Source organism: Ictidomys tridecemlineatus, chromosome 4 (genome assembly GCF_052094955.1).
Source record: "Ictidomys tridecemlineatus isolate mIctTri1 chromosome 4, mIctTri1.hap1, whole genome shotgun sequence".
NCBI classification, from domain to species: domain Eukaryota; kingdom Metazoa; phylum Chordata; class Mammalia; order Rodentia; family Sciuridae; genus Ictidomys; species Ictidomys tridecemlineatus.
Genome location: NC_135480.1, coordinates 113051333 through 113057919, shown reverse-complemented (window position 1 = coordinate 113057919; position 6587 = coordinate 113051333). Strand labels below are relative to the sequence as shown.

The window sequence follows — 6587 nt, the reverse complement described above, 5'->3', positions numbered from 1 at the left end:
CAAGCATTAAAGGATCAAATCCAAGTACAAAGGAAGACACTCACCTGAATTTCTATCTTTCCATTGAGCATCTTTTTGTTCTTTTCTTGTACTTTATTGTGTATTTACATTTTCTGCACCTGATTGGATCCCTACATTTTATTCCATTTCCTGTGTGACATTCTCCACACAGGTATATATTATTAGCTGCTGCTTTTGGGGTTGAATGTCCTTCCTGGTGTCCATTCTTACCTATGTACTGCGCAGAGACTTACCTGCATTTCTACACAAAACCCCAGTCGTTGTGCTGTTGAGCATCCACGTATTTTGAAATCTGCAGAGGTCCCTGGAACCATGCACATATCAAAGGATGGCTCTATATGTGTGTGTTCAGATAGAGTGGGAGATAGAAAGTGAGAGGGATTTACTTTAAGGAACTGGCTCATGTGATTGTGGGGCTGGCAAGTTCAAATTCTTCAGGGCACAGCAGCATGCTGGAGACCCAGGAAAGAGCCCATGTTGCAGATCAAGTCTGATGGCCATTGATTGGGAAGCAGAATTTCCTGTTCTGTAGGGAATCACAGTCTGTTTTCTCTTAAGGTCTTCAGCTGATGGGGTGAGGTCGATTCACATGGTGGAGGGTAATTTGCTTTACTCAAAATCTACTAATTTAAATGGTAATCACATCTACAAAATTCCTTCACAGAAACATCAAGACTAGAGTTTGATCCAAATCTGGGTACCATGGCTTAGCCAAGCTGATACATAAAATTAGCTATCACAACCTGCGATATATTATTGAAAAGCAAAACTATAAAACAATACCATTTAAAAAGCTTTAGGGCTGGGGTGGTAGTTCAGTGGTTGAACACTTGCCTAGCATGTGTGAGACACTAGGTTCTATCCTCAGCACCACATAAATGTAAATAAATAAGACAAAGGTAATGTGTTCATCTACAACTAAAAAATATTTGTAAGAGTTAAAAAAAATTGATACTTTTTTCATAGAAAGCTACAAAATGCTGATGAAAGAACTCAAAGGAGTCCTAAGTAAATACAGAGACATACTATGTTCAAGAATTGGAAGTCTTAACATAAAAAAGTTATTGATTTTGACAAAATATTGATGTATAGTATAGATTGAACACAATTCTTGTTGAAATATCATCAGGTCATTTTGTTGATATAGACAAGCTAATTCTAAAATTCATGTAGAAATGTACAAGTTCAGAAAAGCTAAAACAATTTTGAAAAATAAGAATAATGTAGAAATCATACCACCTAATTTTAAGACATACTATGACATGGTAACCAAGACAGTGTGATATTGGAAAGGGACACACACAGATCAGTGGGATATAGTAGACAATATATGATAAAAATGTTATACAAATATGGCCATTTTTTTTTACAAAGGTGCAAAAACAATTCAATGGAGAAAGGATCAGGTTTTTAACAAATGTTATTAGACAACTGGACATCTATAAAACAGACAAGCAAGAGTACATGGACCTAAATTTCATAGCATATAAGTGTGTTCTTTGGGGGGAGGGGCACCCAACCACTGAGCCACATCCCCAGCCCTTTCTGGTATTTTATTTAGAGACAGGGTCTCACTGAGTTGCTTAGAGCCTTGCTGTTGCTGAGGCTGGCTTTGAACTAGTGATCCTCCTGCCTCAGCCTCCTGAGCCACTGGGATTACAGGAATGCACCACTGTGCCTGGCAAACTTCATAACATATAAATAAGTGAACTCAATATGGACAATAGATATAAATGGAAAATGTAAAACTCTAGACTCTGATAGAATAAAACATTTAGGATAAAACGTTTTCTTGAGGTTAGGAAGAATTCTTAGACATGAAACCAAAAGCATCATCCACGAAAGAAAATAAATGATGAATTGGTCTTCATCAAGTTTGATAACATTAACTCTGAAAGATGCTGTCAAGAGAATGGAAACACTAGGCACAGCCTGGAAGAAAATATTTGCAAATCCCATTGGTCATAGGACTTTTATGCAGGACATACACATGGAAAAATAAAGACACAAGATGTTCTGTATTATCGGGCATTAGAGACTTGCTAATTAAAATCACAAGTACCTATTACAGTGGCTAAAATACCAAGTCCTGGCAAGAATATGGAGCAACTGCAATTCTCATACATTATGAGTGGGTCTGAAAACTGGCACAGCCATTCTGGAAAGCATTCTTTTTTTTATTAGTTGTTCAAAACATTACAAAGCTCTTGATGTATCATATTTCATACATTTGATTCAAGCGAATTATGAACTCCCATTTTTACCCTATATACATATTGCAGATTCACATCGGTTACACATCACTTTTTTACCTACTGCCATACTAGTGTATGTTGTATTCTGCTATCTTTCCTATCCTCTACTATCCCCCCTCCCCTCCCCTTCTCTCCCCTCCCCTCCCCTCCCTTCTCATCGTCTCTCCCTACCCCGTCTACTGTAATTCATTTCTCTCTCTTGTTTTTTTCCCCTTTCCCCTCACTTCCTCTTATATGTAATTTTGTATAACAATGAGGATCTCCTTCCTTTACCATGCAATTTCCCTTCTCTCTCTCTTTCCCTCCCCCTCTCATCCCTGTTTTGTGGTGATCTTCTTCTCATGCTCTTCCTCTCTATTCTGTTCTTAGTTGCTCTCCTTATATCAAAGAAGACATTTGGCATTTATTTTTAGGGATTGGCTAGCTTCACTTAGCATAATCTGCTCTAGTGCCATCCATTTCCCTGCAAATTCCATGATTTTGTCATTTTTTAGTGCAGAGTAATACTCCATTGTGTATAAATGCCACATTTTTTTAATCCATTCATCTATTGAAGGGCTTCTAGGTTGGTTCCACAGTCTAGCTATTGTGTATTGTGCTGCTATGAACATTGTTGTAGCAGTGTCCCTATAGCACACTCTTTTAAGGTCTTTAGGAAATAGTCCAAGAAGGGGAATAGCTGGGTCAAATGTTGGTTCCATTCCCAGCTTTCCAAGGAATCTCCATACTGCTCTCCAAATTGGCCACACCAATTTGCAGTCCCACCAGCAATGTACAAGTGTACCCTTTTCCCCACATCCTCGCCAGTACTTATTGTTGTTTGACTTCATAATGGCTGCCAATCTTACTGGAGTGAGATGGTATCTTAGGGTGGTTTTGATTTGCATTTCTCTGACTGCTAGAGATGGTGAGCATTTTTTCATGTACTTGTTGATTGATTGTATGTCCTCCTCTGAGAAGTATCTGTTCAGGTCCTTGGCCCATTTATTGATTGGGTTATTTGTTATCTTATTGTTTAATTTTTTGAGTTCTTTGTGTACTGTGGATATTAGGGCTCTATCTGAAGTGTGAGGAGTAAAGATGTGTTCCCATGATGTAGGCTCCCTATTTACCTCTCTTATTGTTTCTCTTGCTGAGAAAAAACTTTTTAGTTTAATAAGTCTCATTTGTTGATTCTTGTTATTAACTCTTGTGCTATGGGTGTCCTATTAAGAAATTTGGAGCCCGACCCCACAATATGTAGATCGGAGCCAACTTTTCCTTCTATCAGACTCAGAGTCTCTGATTTGATATCAAGCTCCTTGATCCATTTTGAGTTAACTTTTGTGCATGGCGAGAGAAAGGTATTCAGTTTCATTTTGTTGCATATGGATTTCCAGTTTTCCCAGCACCATTTGTTGAAGATGCTATCCTTCCTCCATTGCATGCTTTTAGCCCCATTGTCAAATATAAGATAGTTGTAACTTTGTGGATTAGTCTCTGTGTCCTCTATTCTGTACCATTGGTCCACCCGCCTGTTTTGGTACCAGTACCATGCTGTTTTTGTTACTATTGCTCTGTAGTATAATTTGAAATCTGCTATTGCTATACTGCCTGATTCACACTTCCTGCTTAGAGTTGCTTTTGCTATTCTGGGTCTTTTATTTTTCCATATGAATTTCATGATTGCTTTATATATCTCTACAAGAAATGCCCTTGGGATTTTGATTGGCATTGCAATAAACCTATAGAGAACTTTTGGTAATATTGCCATTTTGATGATATTAGTTCTGCCTATCCATGAACAGGGTATGTTTTTCCATCTTCTAAGATCTTCTATTTCTCTCTTTAGGGTTTTGTAGTTTTCATTGTATAAATCTTTCACCTCTTTTGTTAGGTTGATTCCCAAGTATTTTATTTTGTTTTTGAGGATATTGTGGATGGGGTGTTTTTCCTCATTTCCATTTCAGAAGTTTTGTCACTGATACACAGGAATGCCTTTGATTTATGTGTGTTGATTTTATATCCTGCCACTTTGCTGAATTCATTTATTAGTTCTAGTAGTTTTTTTGTAGACCCTTTTGGGTCTTCTAGGTATAGAATCATGTCATATGCAAATAGTGATAATTTAAGTTCTTCTTTTCCTATTTTTATGCCTTTAATTTCTTTTGTCTAATTGCTCTGGCCACTGTTTCGAGGATCAATGGGTTACAGAAGACATAAAGGAGGAAATCAAAAGATTCTTAGAGACAAATGGAAAGCATTCTTATAAAGTTAACATACATACATTTGTTATATAATTCAGCCATTCCATTCCCTAGAGAAATGAAAACTTATGCATGTGAGCGTAAGAAACCTGGATATGAAAGTTTATTGATATTCTAGTCACATTATCGCAAGCAAACGTCCTTCAGTAGGTGAATGGAGCCTTTCCATCTGGTGGCACCCATCAGGTAAGTCAAGATGGGGGCAAACAAGTCCACCCAGGAGCAATGGAGGTAGAAGCAGTTGGATGTGATGCTCTTTCTTCTGAAGGTCTGCTGCTGGCAGTATCACCAGCTCTCTGCACTCCATGGTGCACCCCGCCCCACCCAGCTGGATAAAGCATGCAGACTGGGATACAAGAACAATCAAGGTTATGTCATATACAGGATTTGTATGCACTGTGGTGGCCACAAATGCCAATCATGGTGTTGACCAGGATTAACCAGGATTCTTCAGTCTGTCATTGAGGAGTGAGCTGGACACCGTTGTGGGGCTCTGAGAGTCTTGCATTCTATTGGTAAAGATTCCACATACAAATTATTTGAGGTCATCCTCATTGATCCATTTAACAAAGCTGTCAGAAGAAATCCGGACACCCAATGAATCACCAAACCAGTCCCCAAGCACAGGGAAATGCATGGGTTAACATATGCAGGCTGCAAGAGTCCTGGCCTTGGAAAGGTCACAAGTTCCACCACACTATTGGTGGGTCTCCCTGTGCAGCTTGGAGAAGGCATAATATTCCCCAGCTCCACTACTAACTGCTAATGAAAGTATGATGTTTGTGACTTAAAGAAGAACGAAATTATGGCATTTGCCAGTAAATGGATAGAATTGGAGAATAGTATGCTAAGTGAAAGAAGCCAATCCCCCCAAACCAAATGTTTTCTCTGATATGCGGATGCTAATTCACAATAAGGAGGGGGTGAATAGAGATGTGTTGGACTAGACAGCAGGAGTGAAGGGAGAGGAGAGGGAATGGGGGTAGGAATGATAGTAGAATTAATTGGACATTATGACTCTCTGTGCATATATGATTACATGACCTGTGTAACTCTACTTCATGTACAATCAGATGAATGAGAAGTTATATCCTTTTATGTGTGAGGTGTCAAAATGCATTCTACTGTCATGTATAACTAATCATAACAAAAAAGTGTGATATTTGTAAAGTTCATATTTAATAAACAACTTAGGACAGTCATGTCTGCTTAAAGGTGTTATTTGTTAAAACTAGTGTGCAGATTATTTCATGAATGCTTTGTCAAATTATGGAAGTTAAAGTGCAATAATGTTTGAAGACAATAAGTGATGGTGTATCTTGTTTCTAATAAGATGAACTCTCTGTCTTGCTTTATCTTATTAGGGAATTACATGTCAGTGTTTAAAATATGTGGCATAATAGGTGTCAAATAAATTCTTTAAAGGGGGAAAACAGGGAAATGGATGAATAAATTGTAACATGTTCATACAAAAGAATACTACTAAGTAATAAAAAGGAATGTATTATTTATGCATGTAACAAAGAAGTATACTCCAAGGCATTATCCTGGGTGAAGGAAGCAGTCTTAGAGAGGTAGGCACTGTATTTCTTACTTGTAGGTGATTTTCATGATATTTTTGAAAAGACAAAGTAGTGATGGAGAATAGACCAGGGGTTCCCAGGAGTTAGGGGTGGGGGAGGCTGTGATCATAAAGGGAGAGCAGGAGGGAAATTTTAGGGGGTACTATTTTGCATCCTGATTGTGGTAATGATTCCATAATTTTATACATGTGTTAAAACTGTAGAAACTTTATAGTAAAAGAGTAAATTTTATTGTGATGATTTTTAAAAAATAAAACCAATAAAATGAGAGAGGATGGCAGTAGCTTCTGGAGTGGGACTCCAGTTCCTCCTCACAGGTGAGGCTGAAGACTGTGACCTGTGCAGCAGCTCTCAAGATGCCCACCTGCCCTGCATGTCTTCCCCGAGTCTCAAGGATTTGATCTTTTTCTCGTGGGGACAAGGGCATGGAGTACTGCATACATGGCATACGTTAAGGGCGTCTGAGTGGAAAACCACTCCCT

The 6587-nt window shown here is 38.3% G+C and overlaps 1 pseudogene; it reads left to right on the top strand.

The window, feature by feature from the left end:
* The first annotated feature begins 4718 nt into the window (after positions 1-4718).
* On the top strand, positions 4719-5281 carry LOC101973258 (large ribosomal subunit protein eL15 pseudogene; annotated as a pseudogene).
* The last annotated feature ends 1306 nt before the right edge of the window (positions 5282-6587 follow it).